Here is a 23,731-nt window from a genome sequence, read left to right as displayed (position 1 = left end):
CAACTTTACCTTGTGTAAATCTACCAAGTCTCACATGGCTTCCCAATCCTGTATAGTTACACATCTCTGGAGTTACTTTTTTTGCTCTTGAAATATAAGTTCTCTTGGGTCTTTTGTCTTACTGTCTTTCTCCCAGTTCTTACCCATTTGACAGAGAGCAATCTCTTTTCTTCATGTTCTGAATGAAGTGGAAACGGACAAGCGGGCGGACACTGAAGAGCTGCGACTTTTAAGCTCTGAAAGCACTTGATTGCACCCCCAGCAAGCTCCTTTCTGAAGGCGGGTGATGAAAGCCTGTGGGAAGGGGCCCCTGGTTAATGTGCTTCTGTGGCTATGAAGGAGCAAGCGAGGAGCTTGCAGGCACTTTGCTCTTGGCTTCTCTGCCCTCTTCCCTTTTAGTGGAAAAGGCTTTGGCACCCAGGCCTAAATTAAGATCCAAGATGTATTGTATGCAAATGAGGTAGTGCATTAGCACTGAAGTGAAGCATGCTCCATTTGCAGAACTAACTTCTATTGTCAAGATAACTGGTTTCTTCTTCCTAATCCAGGGCAGACTGGAATCCAGACTCACTGGGGCTTACATCCTCTGCTGGAATATGTTCTGGATCAAAATCATTACAAAAAGGCTTGTTAGATTAATGAGAAATCCTCAAGGTGCACTCGAGTGGGAGACTTAGACACAAATCTCTGAGTTCTAACCACCCAAGCCACCATTCCCAACATTACTCTACAAATGTATTTATTTGCTATATGATACTGCCTTGAAGTTGGGACTTCCTCTTTTTTTTTTTTACTGCTGAGCGCAGAGCCTGACATAGTGCAATTAGTCAATAAATGTTTATTGAATGAGTGAGTGAGCAAATGTTAATGAGAGATTTGTGTGAGTTCTTTTAATTAACCAGAAGCATAAATAGATGCCTATCAGGGTTTCTGATTAACATGAGAGACTCAAAGATACCCAGTACGGCTATGGTTATATTTTTTTAACCATAAACAAAGACATCATATTTGTTTTTATTGTGAATCACTGTGTTTATATGTGTCAGTGTTTATATAGTGTTTATATGACATTCTGAGACTTGACAATAGTCTATGGTCCTCTCGGTTTAAGGAGTGCACAGATTGGGAAGCTTTGGTCTTTTTTTGCCCCATCATTTTTGCATGTGAAGCATAGAAAAGATGATTTATTTTCTTAACAAACGCCTGAAACACCAATTTAGAGAGAGCTTGCATGAGGCCAGAACAACACTGACTAGATGATCCTGCTTGGCTGGTGCGTCCTTGCAGTCCTAGGAATACTGGCTAAGCCTACTGCTCTGAATTCATTTTGGGTATCCTTCAGGAAGAAAGGAGAAGGGTTGAGAGATCAGTTGAATATACTTTATGCTACATATGCCTGAGACCTCTCAAGTTGTTTGAAAGTCATTAAGCCCATAGCTTAGTACTGGTGAGTTTTTGCCAAGTCTATACAAACCCAGACAAATTTGGGAAGAAAGGATCACGGATGAGGAAATTGCCTCCATCAGGAGCCTATGGGTATAACTATGAGGCATTTTCTTGATTAATGATGGGTGTGTGTGTGGGGGGGCTCACAGCACTAGGGGTAGTACTAACCATGAGAAGGTGGAATGAGTTGAGTTGTCTAAAAACACAAGCTGAGCAAGCTATGGTGACAAAAAAGCCCCCCTCCATGGTTTCTGCATTAGTTCCAGCTTTCAGGTTGCTATCTTGAGTTCCTATGTCTTTCCACAATGATGGGCTTTAATGGCTGCAAGGTGAAATAAAGCCTCTCCTCCCCACGTTGCTTTAGTCAGTGTTTACTATAATGAGAAGAGTCCCCGAGTTGTACTTCTACATGTGTGGTTGTTTCTTCATTTTTGTTTTTAATGCAAGGGGTATGAGTTCCTCATCTGAGGATGTTGCCCTGTTATGTGTATGGGCAGTGCTTGCATATTTGAGGTTAAAGATGCTCAACCATGAGACACATCCTTCATTTGCAGGAAGTATGGTGTTGCTCAGGGTTGTGATGGCATGCTGGGTAAGCCAGGGTTATGTAGGTATTTGGAGGCTGAAGGCTTCAGCTGAAACTGGAGTTACATTGCAGATAAGGCAACCTAGGCAACAGGATGCTTGTAAAAGCAAGCAAGCAAGCAAGCAAGCAAGCAAGCAAGCAAGCAAGCAAGCAAGCAAGCAAAAACCATGCTGTAACAAAACCAAAATGACTCCTCCAGTGACCTTTTCATGGGGGTCACTAGACCATTGGAAAACAGATGTTCACATTACAACTCATGACAGTAGCCAAACTACAGCTATGAAGTAGCAACAAAAATGGTTTTATGGTTGGGGGTCACCCCAGCATGAGGAACTATATTAAAGGGTCACAGCACTAGGAAGGTTGAAAACCACTGCTTTAGAATCTAATGCCAAGTGAGTTTGAATTTCAGTAGCTCTACATGGCCCACAGCTATAAGCCAGCCCTAAGGCCCCCGGGCCTCTATTTCCTTCTGTTCTAACCTTAGAAAGTTATTGTGGGGGCATCAAGACAGGGTACTGGTCTCTGTAACCACCAATATTGACCAGTATTTGTCATTATTTCAGGGTTAATTGAGACTCTCAAAGCTCTTACACCTGAAAGGGTCAAAGCAAGAGCTAGAACCCAGCCCCCCACTCCCAAACTCGGAGGCTCCATCAATTCATTTCAAGGTGACAATTCTATATTTGTCTCTATTGTTTAATATTTTTAGCCACCCAGCAGCCATTTCTGCCTGTTTTCTTGCCCCCCCCCGACACCCCAACCTCCCACCTAGGTTAGCAAGTACCTTATACCAGCGTTGAACTCTGTGAAAGCCAGCTGCTACTTAAATCAAAAATATCCTGCCCAAAAGAGGAGTCATAAAAGTGAGGACAATTTTAAATAATAACAGTGAATTATGACTTCCTTTATATTTATTAGGACAACACTGTAAATGGGAAATTGCTGTGCTGTCCGTGGGGAGATGAAGAATTTATTTTCATGGGAATCCCATTGTAGTCTCCCATTAGAGATCTCTTTGCTGGGAAGGAACCGTGTTCATTGGCCAATACATTTACGGTCTTCTTGAGACCCTTTGCCATGCCAATGGACTGGAGTCATCTGAGATGGAAGCTTTGGGGAAGCAGAGAAGCAGGGGTCTGTTTTTCTGTGCAGGGAACACTGTTTCCTGGATTCAAGAACAAAATAATTTTTTTATATGGTTAGATTAGTCCCCGTTCAGTGTCATCACGAAATGGAAACAAAGACGGGATAGTGTGATTTAGGTTAAAATTTAAGGGCAGTTCCTCAGACAAAGCACTGCGTGAATGCAATAAAAGCCCATTTCCCAGCTTCTGCAAATGAAGGCTTCCCTTTGCTGACATGCTCTGTGTGCCTTATGTAGGCAGTTCCTTGTGTCCGGGGCTGACTGCACAATATGTAGCTTTTCTTTCTCTAATATACTTGGACCAGATGAGCTGCAGCTGAACAGTGTCAAATTCTTAGTTTTGTCTTGTCACCCAGATCTTTTTCTTTATTCTGTCATCTGCCCATGGGACCTGCCCGGGCCTGTCCATGAGGATTCAGACTTTAGATAGAATTCAGATTAGGTCTTCTTTGAAGATGTTAGGCTCAAATAGGTTAAGTAAATTTTTTCAAGATCAAAAAGGAGGCAGCTAACAGATGATTTGAGCTTAGGAGTTTCCCTCTGCAATACATTTGGTTTTCTACTGCCCTAGCTTGTCTGGGATCCAGTTCCAGAATGTTTTAGATGTCCCTCACAAAAGAGGGACATCTGAAGGTTGAGTCCACCCAAGTTATTGTGGAAGCCCATGGCTTTCCAGAACGATGTCCCCTGATCTATGTAAAACCCTCATTTGACAGGGTCAGGGGATGGGGTACCCATCTTGCAGGCACAGAAAATACTCTAGTGTGGACTCAGGTACTGTAGAAAGATCAGTCCTGAAATGAATGCTACTCTGGTCCTGGGAAGGCAAAGGCAGGAGAATCGCAAGTGTAAATGTTACAGAAAATTAACAGAAGATGTATTTAACAGGTAACAAGGATTGTGATGGGCACATGCAGGAATTCACTCATCATTATTGCTGCTCTGCTCTGCTGTCTGATCCAGACAGCCTGGAGTACTTGACAGCAGGGTGGAGCAGTGGAGATTCACAAGGGCACCCTTCAGTGACACCCTGGATCTCATGCTGTTCCTGAGGTCATTCCCCTGTTCTAATGTCGAACCAGACCCAGCTTGACTCCTCATGCCTAGGACACACAGGAGTTGGAGAAATGATTACTAATGTACTACTCAGGTCATTTTATAGACTGGTCTTGGAAACTGGGATTCCCAAGCTCTAATAACTGGGTGAGTTGACCTGAGCAAACACCTGCTTTCTCTGAACATAAGGAAGCTTCCTCCCTCCCTCCCTCCCTCCCTCCCTCCCTCCCTCCCTCCCTCCCTCCCTCCCTCCCTCCCTCCCTCCCTCTCTCCCCCTCCCTCCCTCCCTCCTTCCCTCCCTCCCTCCTTTTCTCCCTCTCTTCTTCCTTTCTTCCCTCCTTCCTTCCCTGACTTCTCTTCCCCCCCTCTCTCTCTCCCCCTAGCCCCGTTTCCCTCTCCCCATCTCTTTCTAATTATCATGCTCCCTTATCTCTCAATTTGTGAAAACGTCCGTAATTTGTTGATGTATCGAGTAAATTTGAACTCTGTAAGCTGAAGAACAGATGATAATCTACTTTGCATGAAGTTTATAGTTTAACTGCATGTAGATAACACGCTATATGTGAACACTTAAGAACTGAACTGCAGGTATTAAATACTGAGACCGTCAACAGCTCATTATAATGAGTTTGATTATACAGCGTAGGGAGTTAGCAGCCATCAGTTGTCCCTGTGCAGTATCATAAGCAGCTGAGAATCTGGGATTCCCAGTGGCTCTGTTAACATGCCGAAGGGATCATTTGGATCCTTTTGCTTTGCTCTCAGCCAGCAGACCTGGGCCATGACATCGTAGTTCTTGATGTTAGTGGATATTCTCTATCTGTGGCAGGTTCTCTACCATCAGAACATATCTGCTAGATGTAGTAATGTGAATTAGTAATCATAGCACCTAGGAGGTGGAAACAGCAGGATCTTGAGTCCTGTGCCAGCCTGGACTACAGAGTGATTTCCAGGTTGTTATGGGTTACACCCCAAGATTCTATCTTACAAAACAAAACAAAACAAAACAAAACAAAACAAAACACAAGGGCCGGGGATGTAGCTCAGTGGAAGGTTTCCATTAGCATGCACAAGGATTTTAATGCTATGTTTAAAATAAAATTGGTAACACACATCATGCAGGCATTTGCCCAACTTTTCATCTCTCTGTTCCCTGTGAGCTGATAAAATTCTTTGGTTCTACAAAGACCTCAGTAAGTTGTTGTTGGTCCCGCAGCTATCCCACAGCTTCTGACCCAAGGTTTCCATTTAAATGCCCCACTCACTCCTTGTTGGCTAAACACATGCTCAATGAATGGATATGCTAGATGCCAGTCTTATGATTATATCGGCACTCCAACTGAACCCTCTCCACAGTCCCGTGGCGCTCCACAGGCAGAAGAACAACTCTTAGAGGGGATTGACTCACTTGTCAAAGGCTGCATAGGCTGTGGTAGATTTGACAGCTGATGTATCCCTCACCACATGAATTCTAAATAACTGTGGGGTTACACCTACTGGTCTCTGGCTTTAGCACCCAACTACAAGCATTTGGATGAACACACTCATTGTGGTGGTTTGAATGAAAATATCTTGCTGTAGCCTCATATATTGGAGTGTTTGTTCCTCAGTTTGGTGGAACTGTTTGAAAGGATTAGGGGGTGTGGCTTTATTGGAGGATGTGCGTCACTGGGAGTGAGCTTTGAGATTTCAAAATCCCATGCCATTTCCAGCCTCTCTCTGCCTCCAACTCGTGGATCAGGATATAAGCTCTGTTACTGCCTAGCACCTCTCTACCTACTGCCCACCTCCTCACCAAAATGGTCATGGACTCACCCTCTGAAAGTGTAAGCAAGCCAACAATTAAGTGATATATATATATATATATATATATATATATATATATATATATATTCTATCTCCCTGGTCACAGTGTCTCTTCACAGCAATAGAAAAAGTAACTAGACAGTCTTCCTTCCCTCTTTGGCCTCAGACATTCAGTTGCCGAGTTTAGAGGTTGATGCCCAGTCATGCAAGGGAAAGCCCTGCACCTGGCTCTCCATTAGGACTTCATAATTTCCCAGAATTCCTGGGGAGCCAACTCACTGGGAAAGGAGCAATCACAGCTGCAATCAAAGGCAAGCAAATCAGAGACTCCTTCCCTTCAAATATTTTGATTCACTGGCTACTTATTTGAGTGCTAATCTATATTTATGTCTCTGTCTTTCTGAAATGAATTTCAAAAAGAATGTGAGAAATGGGTGGGGAGATGGAAGCATCTCTTTTCTGGACAATTAGCCAGGGTTGTTTACTGGAGGTTGATTTTTCTCGTCCATAATTGTGTGGGCCCCCTTCTTCTCATTGCCCCCAGTACCATTAATTATGATTTTAGCTGCCGATATTTTGGCTGTCTCCATAATGATAAGAAATTGCATAATGACTCTGAGAGAACAACTGTGGCAGTGCCATTTGAGTGAGGGAGAGAGAGAGAGAGAGAGAGAGAGAGAGAGAGAGAGAGAGAGAGAGGCTTTAAAGAATTTCTAGTTCCTAGTATCCTAGTAGAAGATGTACTTTTGCTGGTTGCATGACCCCTATCATGCCTCCCTTCAATAGTAGGAGGGAAAGAAACCTGGAAAATACAAAGGATGGTAGGTTGATAGTAAAAGGGATAACCTCTTGGGTTTGACTCCTAGATCTCCCCACAATATCAAAACTATCTTCTTAAAACCAATAACGAATACCATTCAAATAAACAAATAAAATATGCTATGACACTGTCACCTCCATTTTTAAGAAAGGGTATGGTGGTGTCCATTTGTAATTCCAGTGCAAGGGAGGGCATAGATAGGGGGGTACTGAGGACTAGTTGGCCAGATAGCCTTTCCTACTTGATGTGTTTCAGGCCAGTGAGAAGCTCTCTCTCAAGAAGTAAAGATGAGAGTGTGTGAGAAACAGCATTCAAAGATGTTCCATTGCCAGCCAGCCAGCCAGCCAGCCAGTACCCTGTTCCAGAGAAACAGGCAGATAGAAGCAGAGACAGAAAAACAGAGAGAACCTAAAGAGGCAGAGAATAAAAGAAAGACAGACAGACACAGTGACACAGAGAAAGAGAGAGACAAAAAGAGACACAGACTAAGGTTAAGTGAGGTTACATTATGTCCCAGCTCATTTCTTGGTAGACAGCAGACCTGGGAAGTGACATTATCTAATGTCAGTGTACTAGCATCTTGGGAAAACTCCTCTGACCTCTCATTAGTATCCTATTCACAACCACAGCCATCAGTTGTCTCCGTAATAAATGCTCAGATATGTTGTTTTATTTCATTCTCATGATGTCAGTGAAGTTGGCACTATTTTACAAGTGAAGACGTTTGGGCTTAGGAATAAAGTGATGTGCTTGAGCCATTCCACTGGTTCAAAAGTCTGTGCTCTTTCCTTTTATCCTTTCAGTCACAACGTAGTGATTTGAAATTTCTTTCTTAGCTGGAAATTTACTTGGAGGCATTGTACTGTGGCTCACAATGCTGTGTGTATGCGTGAGTATGTGTATGTATGTGTGAGTATGTGTGAGTATGTGTATGTATGTGTGAGTATGTGTATGTATGTGTGAGTATGTGTATGTATGTGTGAGTATGTGTATGTATGTGTATGTATATGTGTACATGTGTATGTATGTATGTGTGTGTATGTATGTGTATATATGTGTGAGTATGTGTGTATGTATGTGTATGTATATGTGTATATGTGTATGTATGTATGTGTGCATATGTATGTGTGAGTATGTGTGTATGTGTATGTGTGTGTATGTGTGTGTATGTATATGTATGTGCGTATATGTGTGAGTATGTGTATGTATGTGTATGTATGTGTGAGTATGTGTATGTATGTGTGAGTATGTGTATGTATGTGTGAGTATGTATGTGTGTGTATGTATGTATGTGTGCATATGTGTGAGTATGTGTATGTATGTGTATATATGTATATGTGTGTTTATGTGTATGTATGTGTGTGTATGTGTGAGTATGTGTATGTATGAGTATGTGTATGTATGTGTCTGTATATGTATGTATGTGTCTATATGTGTATGTATATGTGAGTATGTATATGCATGTGTCTCTATATGTATGTATGTGTCTGTATGTGTGTGTATGTGCATATATGTGTGAGTATATGTATGTGTATGTATGTGTGAGTATGTGTCTGTATGTGTCTGTATGTGTCTGATGTGTCTGTATGTGTCTGTATGTGTCTGTATGTGTATGTATGTGTATGTATGTGTATGTATGTGTATGTATGTGTGAGTGTGTGTATGTATGTGTCTGTATGAGGAATGTAGGAAAGTGGCTCAATGTTTTAAGGCTTAAGGATGAGACAAGAAGTCAGAGTAATCATCTCTAGATAGAAATAGTAAATTTTAGAGTTTAAAAAAAAGTAGCAGAATGCAGGATTCTGTGTAATGAACATTTTGGATATTTCAAGATGAATGCCCCTCCCTCTTTTTGATGGCCTCTCATATTTACTACATATCTCAGGCTAGCCTTTTATTCCAATTCTCCTGTTTTTACCTCCCCAGTACCAGGATCACAGCTAACAATTCAGGGTTGCTCTTTCTCCAGTGCTTGGGTTTACATTGGTCTCTTCTCTGTGTCTGTGATCTGTCTCCATGATCTCGTTCAATGAGGATATTGCATAGAGCAGAAGACATTGTTTGGGAGGCCACGGGCTGCCACAGTGACTCAGTTCTTCACAGCTGAGGTGAGCAAGAAAAGGGATAAGAATCATAATGAGAATGTACCCATTGCTTCTTATGGAAAAATTAGACATTGGATCCCCAGATGCCAGAGTCTGAGAAAGCTCAAAGAAATTAAATAAATTTCCAAGGTCAGAGAGGAGGCAGCTAATAGAGGATTTGAGCTTAGGGGTTTCTCTCTGCAAAACAGTTTTTTTTTAAAAAAAAAAAATAATTCTAGCCTGGCTGGGATGAAGTTCCAATTCTTCCTGATGGTGACCTTGAGCAAGGGCCACCAACAAGACATGCACTGCCATCCTCCCAAATCTACAGCTTCACCCCCACTTCCTGAGTCCTGCCACCTGCCTTCCTCCCTCCTCAGCAAAGAGTATTTCCAGATACATCTTCTACCTGGAAGTAAATTTCTTTCTTCCTCAGATATAATTTCATTGCCTGAATAGCTGAGCTATACAACTTGACCAAATTTGGTATTCCTGAGCTTCATTTATCTGTCTGTGAAAGAGACTAATAGTCCTTTATATTGACACAGTGTTCAAATACATTCATATTCCTTAGGATTTGACTTGCCTTTGTGGAGTTTAATTAACTAGCTATTTTAAAATGCTCACATACTGAGTACTTAGTATGTGCCAGGACACAATCCGTTTGTATTCATGTTGTCATATAAGCTTACAATACCTCTACAGAATGCGTACATCATTAGTCCCATTTTAAGAAAACTATGACAATGTTATTGGTTAACTTGATGGAATCCAAAGTCATCTGGGGACAGGAGATGACCCTCTGGGCATGCCTGTGGGGGATTATTTGGATTATACTAATTGATGTTGGCAGACCCTTATCAATTGTGGGTAGGACCATTCCACGGTCAGGGGATCCTAGGCTAAATGAAATAGAACAAACAAGCTGAGCCCTAGTGCGCTTGCAAGCATTGCTCTCTGCTTCTTTATTGTAGGTGAAATGAGGACACCTTCTTCAAGTCCCTGCTGCTTTGAGTTCCCCATCATGATGGACTGGCACTTGACCAGTGAGGTGAGATAAGACCTTTCTCCTTTAAATTACTTTTGTCAGAACATTTATCACAGTAACAGGAAAAATATTCAGACAGTAGCTCATCCACAGTATATGTGTATGTGTGTGTGTGTGTGTGTGTGTGTGTGTATGTGTATGTGTATGTATGCATATATTCACAGAGCAAAGCAACTTGTCTGAAATAAGAGTTCTAATACACCTCTGCCTTCCACAAAGGAAGATAAAATGTTTTTTCTTTTCTTTTTTTCTTCATGAGAAGACCTCATGAGATCTCTAGGTGCAGTTAATAACTAGTCACACAGATTAGGAGAATAAGAATAAGAATCAAGGTACCTGGAGTTGGAAAGATGACTCAGAGTGTGCTGTTCTTACAGGGGGCTAGAGTTTGGTTTTTAGCATCCACACTGGTGGCTCAAAACGACCTCACCTGTAACCCCTGGTCTGAGAGCACTGGTATTCATTTGTGCAAACACACACACACACACACACACACACACACACACACACACACACACACGGGGAGAGAGAGGAGAGAGAGAGAGAGAGAGAGAGAGAGAGAGAGAGAGAGAGAGAGAGAGAGAGAGAGAGAATGAATATGAATTATGATGGTCTTACCTATGTTCAAATTTCAAAGAATATAGACTGGGAACCACAGAACTGGTGATTCCAAGAAACAAGTTCTGCTTCAGTGAAGCCTCCAGGCACATCCCACCTTTCTTGTCAGTTCTGGAAACTGCCAAGGTCTTCCTCATTTTTTTCTATGTTTTCTGCTGGCTAAGTCAACAGCTCTATATACATGTGTGAGTCTGGGGTTTATAGCTGGACCACCTTCACACTTCTTCACACCTTTTCCAAGCCTCCTTAACATGTACTGTGATCTGGGACCCTTGGTTCTTGCCTTTCCCAGAAGGCATTGGGCACTATTGGCAAGGCAGGCTAAAGCCAAGGATAAGAGATGAATGAATGTAGACAACTTGATTGTGTGTCCTGGCTTTGGCAGAGAGAAACACTCAGGGGACCTGGAGTTCCAAAGGCCAGGCCTGAAAGCTTTCAGGGAGTTTTAGCTTGTACTTGGCCCTGAATAACCCCTTGCTGGATCTGTGGGTACTATGGCTGCCAAAAGGCTCAAGAACCACATGCAGTCCTCTTCCATAAAGACTTTCAGCCCAAGAGGCTTCTTGGATGTGCACACTTGAGCCCTCCTCCCAGGGACATACCCTGCAGGCAGCATGCATCTCTCAGGAAGGTTGACTGGGAGTGGATAGGCAGTAAACAGACAAGAACACCAACCCCCAGGAGCTGATGATTCTGTTTATCTATTCAAAGTTCCCTCCCTTCCTCCCTCCCTCCTTTCTTTCCCCCTCCTTCCCTCCCTATCTCCCTTCCTTTCTCCCTCCCTCCTTTCTCTTCTCATCTTTATTCTCTCCTCTCCAATCAGAGAACCAGGTCCAGATATCAGCACCCCTCATCATCAGCCCATTAGCTATAACAGTAGGGAATCCACCTAACCTTTTCTGCCTCAGATTTTTCAACCTGGAAGTAGAAATGATAAATCTCTGTGTGTGTGTGTGTGTGTGTGTGTGTGTGTGTACATATCTATGTGTGTATGGTTGGCAACATAGATAATGTGTATGACTGGTCACATATATGAGGTCACATTTGTGTGCAAGTGTATGTGCCCGTGGAGGCCAGGATTTGATGTTAGGAATCTTCCTCTATGGCTCTTCCAGGTTATTCTTTGAACCACGATCTTAAACCCAGGGCTCAATTATACAGACTAGTGTAGGTAGTTAGCTTAAGCAGGGGACACCCTGTTGTCTCTGTCCCCTTTTACTGGTGGTAACAGGGGAGCCACCATGCTCACTTGGTATTAGATTTTCTTGGGTTTGATATCAGAATATTGGCCTTTCTTTGAGACAAGGCTTTTCTTTCACCTTGGCTCATCTAGAATTCACAGAGATCATACCTGCCTCCATTAGTCTCCCAAGACCTGGCATGTGGTGCCACCATTCCTACACAAAACTCTGGTCCTTCTGCTTGTGCGGCAAGCACTTTCATGGATGGGTACCATTCCCCTAGACCAATCTTTGCAGTTGTCAAGAATCAGAGAGTAGAGTGTACTGCACACTAATATTTAATAAGAGAGGATAATGCTAACTAAACTTTGTTAGTCTCATGTGTGACATGGTAAGGAAAGTAGATAAAGGGCTTTACTTTATCTCTATGTATACCATGCATGTCACTGCAAAATGGAGACTTAGAAATAAGCCTTTAGTCAATGCTCAGAAGGCTTTTATGAACAAAACCATACTTTTGCTACAGGAACTACTGCAGAGACCATCAAGCCTCTGCAACACTGTTACCTCTCTGAGTAGAAAGATATCTCTATCCCCCTGAGTCTCTCTGGGTCCCTGTATATGTGCCCCTGTCTTCTCAGTTCTGTCACTGAACAATATACACACAGACTACACCTCCCTTGGGTCCTTCAGCCCTGAAGAGAGTGGAAAATGCTTGTTAAGCTCATTGGCCATGCTCTCGAGAAAGCAAGAAACCAGCTGTGATGATGGATGGGCTCAGGGACCCTGTCAGTAGAAGACACTGTTGGCCAATGGAGCTGACCACGAGGACATGTTGGAGGTTCACGGGTTTGACAAGTGCGGCTCCTAGAGAAGTTACTGTCGACAGAAGCTTGTGCGTATTCACCCTGCACCAAGCAATCTGTTCTCCAAGCAACTGGCTCTCTGTGTGACACACTGTAGGATAACCAGATACTAAAGCTGGGAAGTCAGAAGCCTAGACAGGGCATTGTGGAAAATCAGGAAAGCAAAATTCAGGAGACAACAGGTAGGCTCTGCGTTCTTCATGTAAAGGCTACTTATCTGCTCATGTTTCTAGAGCAAGAATGGGGAGAAGGGGAGGAAAAGGAAGGAGAGAAAAAAATCAAGCATCTTATCTGAACTTGAAATGCTTTCCCTGAAAAAAAGCACACATCTGGAATCTATTCCTTACGGAAGCCAGCCGCAGACTAGCTCTTTAGTAAGATGGTCTCAGCTGCTGGTCTCAGCTACCCCGATGCTGACCAAGTGTGGCTTGTGCTTCATGGATGGCTGCTAGAATTTTTCTCTGACAAATATTCTTGCCAAAGTTAGTTTTTGGGCCACGGCTCATAAATACACAGTATTTTAGTGAAAGAAGTACAGAATGTCCTCCTGGGGTTGACAAGCAAATAGTTTCATAAATAACCCTCTTGACACGTGCAAGATGTTAACATTTTTGAGGTTTGGGGCAGGGGCAGACACAGATCTAATTGCTCGATTCAGTCTGAAACCACAACTGGACTTTTTTTTTACCTCTCGGGGAACCATGGAAATGTTTTTCTTGGCTTGAAAGTCCTTTGGTTGCTTGTCAGCAGCAAACACAAAGCAATCACTTCAGGAGATCCTGGGCCAGGGCAGATCACAGCCCAGGTGAGTGACTAGACCATCGGTTGAGCCGACTCTCAAGGCACAATTAAATAATATGCAATGTTCTGTGCAAGCAGAGGTCTGGGCCCAGCCATAGAATAGACTATTGTAGAGGTGACAGCCTGCGAGATGGTGACTTAAAAGAGGGAGAATATTCTAGTGAAACATACTATTTGGATATTATTTTAAAAAATTCAACAGGGTTAGTAAGATGGCTCAGTGGACAGAGGTACTTGCCACCAAGCCTGACAGCCTGAGTTCAATCTCCAGGCCCTATATGGTGGAAGAAGAGGATGATTCCTGCAAGTTATCTGACCTTCATGCGCACACACACACACACACACACACACACACACACACACACACAGAGGTGGGGGGAAGTATAATATAAAAGTGTTTTCAAATGGAGTACATTTGGACAGAAGCTGTATTGGGCTAGATCAAGCACTAAGTCTGTAGATATTTTGCTATCAGAAGCACAACAGAATCTTTTAGTCATTCATGGGACAGGCGCTGGTTTGTCAAAAATGTGATTTGTGCTCACCCTGCCACATTGCTAAAGTTCACCCTCTGAAGTGCATTGAAGTCTAATATAGCCACATGAGGAGTGTAATGAATGCAGACACCACATTCTTGGATCCCTGGAAATCCTTTGTGTGTGCTTAAAAGTTTTCTGAGCCCACCACATCTACACCTACAGCTGATTCTCAGAACAGCCTTGTAAGATGAACAGGGTAGACACTGTTTTCCCATTTCATAGGTTGAAACGCAGAAGTCATATGGAAGGATAATTAGCCATGGCATTCTAAGGGTGAATATCAGAACAAGGCTATGGAGTTGGGGCAATAAATGGCTTGATAGATCAGACATTCTAAGAAAGAAGAGAAGGGTCTAAAGGAAATGAGTTCTAGGGTAGGACAATCTATATGGGACACAGGAGAAAGGGCTCTGATGACACAGGTACTCTGTTTCTATGGAGATTCACAGCATCTTCTCTTTGTTTCGCCCTCACTAAGCATCAGAACAATGACCAGTAGAGGCGATTTCTCACACATTTCTTGTCATAGGAAAGCTATTACCATATTTTAAAGCATGAAAAGGTCCTTTGTTTTAATTTTTAAGAGTTCTCTTTAGAAGCAGATGGCTATATACTTTGTTCATATGTTGGTTCTGTAAAGATGGGAACTTTGTAGAGAGCTGTTTTTACTTATCTGTATGTCTATATGTGTCTCGTGACTGCATCTTCATATGTATATGTGGGAGATGTGTTAGTAGAGCCTGTGACTCCCTTGGAGTTGGAATTTACAGCAGCTCCAGGATTCCCATATTGTTAAGTGGGGGCTGGGGTCTGAACTATGGTCCCCATGATTGTGCAGCAAGCACCATTAACACAGAATCATTTCTGTATCCCTAAACATGAGGACTTAAAAATAATTAAAACAGAGTAAGAAAGCACCTCATCATCTTATGCACAAAGTATGTTGTACCTCAGTATTGACTAAGACGGTGTAAATCAGTTTATAATGGAAGTTATGATAAAACAATAGTAATAGGGTGAGGGAGAGATGATTTCATAAGTAAACTGCTTGCAATATGAGAATGAGACGAGACTTCTGATTCCCAGAACCCACTCAAAAGCTGGGTAGGCCAAGTGGCACCAATAGCCGCACAAGATACAATAGTGAGCTCTGGGTTCAAGGAGAGACCTGCCTCAAAATATGGGATAGAGAGAGATTAAGGAAGACACTCAACATCAACTTTAGGCCTACATACACATGTGTACATCATGAGTGCTCCTACATTGAGCATGTACACACACACACACACACACACACACACACACCCCACATACACATACATCCACAAAAAGAGATGCTAATGATCACTGTCATCTGACCACTGAGCCATACTCCCATCTCAGATCCATTTCTTGAGTGGGGTGATTTCAATGAAAGCATAAATGGGAAATGGAGTTCTTTTTCTCTTCAAAGACTGGGCTCTGAAATACTCTGAAGACTCCCACCAGCCTCCTGATGACACCTGAGATGCATCCACACTTTGTTTTATTGGTTTTGATTGATGTGTGTAGTTGGTCAGTTACCCTCAGTTTCAGGTACTAAATAGTTTCTATGAGGCTAGATTCACCCTTTAGCGTACTACCCCAGTTAAAGTCCATCCTGACCCAGTTCAAGTTACAGAGCTTAGCTAAGAGCTTAGTCAAGACCTATAGTAACAGTGGCATCCTTTCTCTCCTGCCAGAGAATTTGAATGTCTTCAGAGACAGGAGAGAGGTAAGGATGAGGGGAATAGATGCTTTTACAGGAACACTGCAGCACCCACTGACACTCTTTTTGGGACAGATGCCTTCTTCTTTTTTTTTTTTTTTTTTAGATGGAAGATAATTTTATATTTATGTACAGAAAACCCAAGTGTACATTTTTAACCCAGTTTAGTGGCGAGTTCTTTAGCCTTTGCCTTCTCCAGCTTGGCAATGCGAGCCACAGACTTAGGACCCAGGACGTTGCCTCCCCAGTGGCGGCGGATCTCGTCGTATCTGTCATTATAATTGGTCCTAATGGCTTCCACCAGCTTAGCTAGAGCACCCTTGTCTTCCGAGTTAACCTGTGTGAAGGCAACAGTGGTGCATGTCTTCCTGTGGACCAGGCGCCCCAGCCTGGCCTTTCCCTTGATGATGCAGTAAGGCACCCCCATCTTTCGACACAGGGCAGGCAGGAAAACCACCAGCTCAATGGGGTCTACATCATGGGCAATCACCACCAGCTGAGCCTTCTTGTTCTCCACCAAGGTGGTGACTGTATTGACTCCTGCTCGGAGGACAGGTGGTCTCTTAGTTGGGACGTCCCCTTTGCCAGCAGCCTTCTTCTCAGCACGGGCCAGTAGCCTTTGCTTCTTCTCTTGCTTCGTCTCTGGCCTGTACTTGTGGGCAAGCTTAAGCAGTTGAGTAGCTGTTTGCCTGTCCAGGGCCTGGGTGAACTGGTTAATGGCGGGAGGTACTTTGAGCCGCTTGTAGAGGATGGCTCTTTGCCGCTGCAGCCTGATGTATCGGGGCCACTTAACGAAGCGTGTTAGATCTCTTTTGGGCTGGATGTCCTGCCCAATGCCGAAGTTCTTGGGCCTTTTCTCGAACAGTGGATTGACCACCTTTTTGGCCTCCTGTTTCTTGACGACGGCGGGGGCCGGGGCCACCTTCTTCCCCTTGGCCTTCTTTCCTTTAGGCATCTTGCGCGGCTGGAGGAGAGAGAAAGAAGAGGGAATTGTGGACAGATGCCTTCTTGATGGACCACTATGGTCGAATGAAAGTTTCCAGAGGCCCTGAATGAATATCTAGGCTTACCTTCCATGACAGGAATCCATGGCTGCCCTGATTGTAACTCCACCATGCAGCACTGTTGAAGTGCGGTGACTATGAGCTCTTGTAGTCCCTGAGAATCTCCATGTTTTGCTTTGTCAAACTGTTAGCATGCTCTTTCCTCCATTCCTATCTCTAGACCTTACCATGGCACAGGGTTCCACTCTACTACCTGCCTTCTGGGCAGACCTGGCTCTGAGGTCACCAACGCCATCAAATGTATGTCATACTGTGCCAGCTATCCTCTGCTTCCCTTGACCCCTGTCTAATGTTAGATGTTTTTATTTTTTTATGCCTAGGGTGATGCTAAAATACTGTGAGGAATGCAACTCAATGGAGAAAGGACTTACATTAGCTCAATGCTCAGGTTATAGCGTGTCTCAGCAGGGAAGTCACAACAGAAGCTTGACGCAGCTGGTTATACTGTGTCCTCAGTCAGAAGAGAGTGATAAACGCTTGGTTAGCCTGTTTTCTTCTTTTATTCAGCCCAGGACTCCAAGCCTAGGGAATGCTACTGCCCACTTTTAGTCTGGCTCTCTCTATATCAATCAATCAATCAGTGTAATGAAGGTAGTTCCCCACAGGCATGCCCCAAAGTCCATCTCTTGATGATTCTCAAGTTGACAGTTAACAGTAACCATCACAAAAGAGCCAAGTCTTTCCATTCTTCATAGCTATGAAGACCCAATACAGGACTTAATTCTACTTAGCCATGTCCAATTTTGTGACACTGTGATACAATATTGTCACCTGCCAAGTTTCTTCTTGAGAATTACATAGCTGAGGTGAAAACCAAATTACTTCAAAATCTCATAATGTGTTAGCTAAGTTTAGGATGGTGTATTGGTCAATCAAGTTTCCTGAGATCCTTGAATGATGCTCCCGGCTACACACCTCTCCTCTTCCCTTGTTCCTGAGCTTTGGAGAGGGCATCTTTTTTTGAGACATTATGATCTCTTTGAACCTATTGTCTATTGCTGGTTAATGAGAGTTGTGGTATTGGGCGAAATGCCTTTCATAGGCTCATGTGTTTGAATACTTGGTCCCCAGATGGAAATGAGATTCGAGGTAGGGCTTAACTAGAGGAAGTATGACACTGGACATAGGACTTGAGGTTCTTAGCCAGCTCTACTTTCTGTTTGTTTTAGGCAGTATGGCCACCAGTGACATGCTCTTGCCACCGTGCTTTCTCTGCCACGATTGGATTCTACCTCCATGAACTGTAAGACAAAAGTATACCCTTACTCCTTTAAGTCGCTTCTTTTCAGGTTGTTTTTATTATAACATAGAGAAAAATAACAAATGCTGTGGTTATTGTTGCTAGGCTTGTTCTGCTATGCTGCCCATTACTAGGTGTGTCAAAGGGAGCTAGCGCCTTCCTGCAGCATATAGATCCGCTTGCTTCTATTGAATTCTAGTAGGGGCTTTAATTGAATTTTAGATACAATAGGAATTGAAGTTGAATATTCTGTGCCTACATTTATACCATGAAGCATGTATGCCAGATAGCACTAATTATTCATATCTTAGAGATGAAGGCACAATGGCTGAGACAGGTCAACAAGTTGCCAAGAGACATACAGCAGGTTTGTGGAAGAGCCTCACTGTTCATAATCTGTAGTCCACATCGTAGAGAAAGCAGTAGACTCATAGATATACTAATATGTCTAAAACTTTCATCTCTTTTGTAAACTTAAAAAGTCCATGTAAGCTCCAGGGAAGTGACTTGGATCCACCTCTCACAGGTCTAATGGACTCCAGATAAGTATTCCTGTCAATCAACAACTTAAGTTTTTCCACCTGCCTACTTCTGAGGGCAGAATCTTTCTGTTCCCCTGAACGTGGGACACCTCCCGTATCCCAACTACCAGGATGATGGGCCTGAAAGTGTCAAGTGCACATCCAAGATAAAGATTTTCCTTAACTCCTTAATCTTATTTCCTGTTCCTGGTCTATACCTGTCCCAACAGATTTCCAATCAACTGAAGATTGCAAACTGCTCCAAATGTGCCAGCCCTGGATGCTTCTGACAGAATTTCCAACCAACTTGAGCCTCTATGTCTTAAACTGGTTGAAGGCCATTAGTCGCAGGTGGTCCAACATCACAGACTGCTCCAAAGTGGTCTGCACTTCCCTAGCCCCAGGTGGTCCCCTGTCCCCAGGTGGACAGTGAGCCAAACAGGTGTCCCCCAGCCTATACTTCTTTCTCTCTTGCTGGCTTTGAGCATCATTCCAGCCATCCTGGGCCCCCAAAATGGATGCCCAACTTCAGATGAATGTAGTTATAGAAGATGTTGACCCTTATGAGCACCAAAAAGGCTGGAACGTTAGACCTCAAAGAAACTCAGGACAAATGGTGTATATAACATATCAGAGAGGGCAGTGGCTACCAGGTTCTCTCAGAATCTCTCAGCATCTCAAATACTGGCTACAGAGTTGTTCTGCCAATTTCTTACCCTAAATGTCTATAGCCTGTGAGCTTCCCTTTCCTTCCCCAAGCCTCACTTTCCTTTATAACTCAGTGATTTTGGCTATGTGGTTCTTGGTCCCTTGGCTTTTCTCTTGCCCCTCTCTTCCTTTCTCAATCCCTTGCCACTCTATAGCCCAGCTCAGTGTGATGGACCAGTTCAGTCTGGACTCTTCTAGATGCTCCTGGTATTATTTCGGCTCAGATCTACAATAAAGACCCCCTCCCCCATTATACTTATGAGTGGTCATTTCCTCATTTTTCCATTCAAAGACAAATTCTCAACTCTGCTAGCCCTTTCTACTAATTTTAAAAATAACTTTCATTTATTAGACTAAAAAGAATTCCATAAAACCTTGCTTCTGTTGTCTGTCAATGACAGCGGGTTTGGAGTGATTTGGTTAATTCACCTCGTGTGAAAACCCAATTGAACTGGCCATCATTGACAAACCTGCATGATCTGGTGAAGGTCGTGGAGCCAAGCGGGAAAGCCTGTGCTATTAGGGTTGACACCAGAATCGTGATTAAATGGGGTTGGGGGAGTCTCACTGTGTGGCATCAGGCCTCTTACCATCTTTTACCTGCACTCAAATGAATAATTATACTGCCAGGGGGAAGTGTACTTTACTCTTATAGTGCATTCAGATCTGCGATCGCTTTCATGTGTTCCTCTCAGTAAAGCAGTCACAACCAGTGCTACTGGCCCATCCTCACTTAAGAAAATGAAGATCCCAGAAGATGAAAGGATTCCCAAGCTCCCCCAGTGGGTGAGAGGCTAGGGAGGGAGGGAAAACTCCATCATTTCCCTTCAGAGTCCTTGGCTTGGGAGAGACTCTTCAAAAGGACAGTGTATTCAAAGGGACATTCAGAAGCACCTCTCTTGTCTGACTGTGGAGCTGGGCTTCCTGCTGCACTGCCTCTGTAGCCTAGAGAGATCTTGTCACCTGTCCGAGCTCTGCTTTTGCTGAGTAATCCTGACAGTATGCTGGTGCATGAATTACATCCTATGTATTCCTCGAAGTTTTACTTCCTGCCATTTTCTTTAAGAAAGTGGAAGATAAATCAAGAGATAGAAAATTGCTAAGGACACCCGTGATTCTTTCTTATTTCTAGGAGCCCTTAGAGATACCTTCTCCCATGTTCTCTTTCCTCTCTCTATGAGAAATAACATCACTTTGGGGTTCATTGGTAACTATTTATTGAGCACTTAGTTTATGCTCATTGCTTTGCTTGTATCTTTTTGTTGTTGTTTGACTTTAGAAGAAGAGAAAGGGATACTTCGTATCCAATTGCTTCTCCAACACCACCAAAGTTAGATGTCTTTCTGAACTGTTTGTTTCTAGTTTTCAAAAAGGTCATATGTATAAGTATATACACACATACATATACTTATGTACATATGTACATGCTTATAGGTATAAGTATCATCATTAGCTAATATCTTTGTCTAAAGTGGTGTCTTGCCAGCAAACACACTCACATTTCTATGATGGAGCATGAAAATAGCGAAGAGAATAAGAAAGTGGTATAAACGTCCAGGTCAACTTTCCCACCCAGGCTGATGCGTAACAACCTTAATGAAGACAGTGTGGCTCCCTAGAGTTCTTTAACCTAGAAAATTACAACAAATGGGTCTGTGTTATCTGTTTACAGATGTCCACACAGAAGGGCAGAGAAATTCTCATCTTGGTCATATGGCTTACAAGTGACACCGCTCTGTTAGAAACTAGGTCTCTTGATTTCAGCACCTATGCTTCTAATCAAGAAGACCTCATGAAGCATTTCTCTCTGGAAGCATATGATATGGATATTTGCACCAAGAGGTACCTGTAACTTCTATTCTTGACATAGGACAACAGAAGTATTGGAGTTTCTGGAATAGATTTAAGGACACATTTTTATCAACTATGTTTGGTACTCTGTGCTCTAATGTGAAGTCCATGGCCCAGTCACCTTGGCACCAGCTTGTTAGAAACATGATCTCCCCATCTATGACCTGTTGAGTCAGAAATAGGGGTTAGAAGGCTCTCGAAGCTCACTGGCAAAGGCCAGTTTGAACAGCTGTAATCTGAAGCATTCTGCTAGTATGATTCACCCACACAGTTACTGGGTGAAATAGGTGTTGTTGACACCTAGTGTCACCTAACACAGCTCAGGTGAGGTCCGGAGAGATTAAATGACTTGCCTAAGGCAAGGGCATACAACTGGTGTGTTCCTGACTTGACCAGATGACAGTCTGACTCCATGATCCAGGCTCTTCACCCTGAGATATTTTTGCAGGAAGTAAAGTCATAGCTATGCTGGGGGTGGGAGCGGAGTTGAGGAGCTGTTCTTGCCTGTTTGGGTGAGAGCTAGAAAATCACTTGCTGTTCAGCTCCCTTCTCTCTACCTAACTTTCCCTAAGCTCCTTATCCTATGACACAGCAGAGCTGTTCACTTCAGCTAACATTTTTTTTTTTCTTCTGGCACATGGTGCAATTTGCTCTCTTATGTCACTGTGAGTTCACAGGGCATGTCGCTGCATCAACCAATGAAATGAGAGGGGAAGTGACATGCCGTACTTCCGGGAAGCTGCAAAACAGTACATCTGGCAGTTTTGCCTCCTGCTATAGGGATCCTGGAAGGACTTAAAAGGAGGTAAAACCCCCATCACCTGGGTGTCTGGAGTCCACACTGGGCGCACATTGCAAGGGAGAAAATAAAATGTTTGTGCTTGTAAACTTGTGGAAATCTGGGGAGTTGTTTGGTACCCTGGCACAACGTAGTCTGTCCTGGCTGACTCTCTGACTCATCTGCCTTTTCTCCAGAGGCTGATTTACACTGCAGGAATGCCAGCCAGCAGCTCCGTGGGTGGGAAAAATGTACCTGCTTTTATGTGTTCAAGCTAATAGCCTCTTTTTCTTACTGCCTGTGAGGGTTTGTCTTCTTTTTCGGTGCCAACTTTATTTCTGATTTGTTTTCCTTGTTGGACCTCTACAACTTCTTATTTTCCAAGGCTATTTTTAGTGCCTCCATTCTACCCTGAAGGAAATAGTTCACATCTTGGTGCCCAGGGCTTTTTTAGCTCCTTTTAATGGGGAAGGACAACACATATCAATTCTTTTAGTCACCATGTCATTTCCCCAAGAGGCTCAGAGAAGAACAAAATGTCTCCTTAAAATGACTTTGGGATGTTAGTCTGCAGCTTCCTTTCCACAAGGAGATTTTTGGTTGTCTTCCTTCCTTCCTTCTCCCCTTTCTCCCTCCTTTCCTCCCTTCCTTTCTTCCATATGTAGGTTATCCTTTGAACCTAGTGACTGGCTAGCTTACTGAGTCAGTCTTTTGGGAATTGAGTTCAAAAAAGAGGTACCATTTCCAAGTTCCCTGTAATTTATCTACAGGTCCAGGTATTTTGGTTGGTCTTGGGTTGGCTATGCATCCAACATTCTGAGCTATATATGATGTTTACTATAGCTTACCCCCATTCATCAAAAAGTTACAATGGATAAAAATAACTAAAACCAGGAAAAAAATCAGCAACTAAACCTTTGTGCTTTTAAATTGTGGAGATCTGGGGAGTTGTTACCCTGACAACAATGTAGTCAGTCCTGGCTGAGATCATTCTCAAGATGTTTGTAACGACTGTTTGTAAATATCCCGACTGGGAAACAGAATACCCCTTAATATGTGAATAGATAAGCAACCGTCATGTATCTAGATTATAACAAGGCATTCAGTGATTAAAATAAATCAACTCTGAAATCACGAGAAGATATGAATAAGCTTAAATCCATATTACTAAATGCAAAAACTATGTGGGAATGGATGTAGACTATATGATTCTGACTCTATGACATTCAGAAAAAGGTAAAATTGTGAAAGAAGTAAATGATTAGTGGTTTCCAGAGGTTTCCATGTGGAAAGAGATGAATGGACATATGGAGTTTAGGAAACTTTTAGGGCAATAAATCTATTCGGTGAAGTGCCATAGTGGTAGGAAAATGTCGTTATGTATTTACCAACATTCACAGAACGTGCAACCCAGTAGTGAACTTTAGGGCAGACCATGAACCCTGGGCAATTATGACACATCAATGAGGCTCATTGCTCATAAAACCTGGACCATGCCAGAGGGGAATGTGGGCAGTGGGAGACCATGTGAGTACAGGCAGGAGTTATAAGGAAATAATCCATTGTTCCAGCTTGATTTTGCTTCTAACATAATTTATATTAATTTGAGTGCTAAAAACAACACCCCCCACATTCTCTTCTATGTTTTTAGAAGAAATCATGTCTCCTTACAAGTAAGGATAATGGCCCAGCCATTTCCCATTCAGTGCCGCCCATCTAAAAAGGAGAGCTAATCAGGAGAAAAGTAGGGTGTGTGTAGCTACAGTTGTGTGGGAAAGTGCAGAAGCCATGGACTGGAATAATCAGGACAATCAGGGTCCTATT

General features: G+C 43.1%; 1 long non-coding RNA gene across 1 annotated transcript in view; it reads left to right on the top strand.

Annotated features, from left to right (window-relative positions):
- The window catches only part of LOC143442828 (uncharacterized), an 87,791-nt gene that overhangs the window by 25,998 nt on the left and 38,062 nt on the right, over nt 1–23,731 (top strand). The window contains exon 2 of the long non-coding RNA XR_013111343.1: nt 9,920–9,996. This is a non-coding gene — a long non-coding RNA (uncharacterized LOC143442828). The remainder of the gene's footprint in view (nt 1–9,919; nt 9,997–23,731) is intronic.

The sequence above is a fragment of the Arvicanthis niloticus genome, chromosome 6 (assembly GCF_011762505.2).
Source record: "Arvicanthis niloticus isolate mArvNil1 chromosome 6, mArvNil1.pat.X, whole genome shotgun sequence".
Lineage (NCBI taxonomy): Eukaryota > Metazoa > Chordata > Mammalia > Rodentia > Muridae > Arvicanthis > Arvicanthis niloticus.
This window is presented reverse-complemented; position numbering and strand designations above follow the sequence as displayed.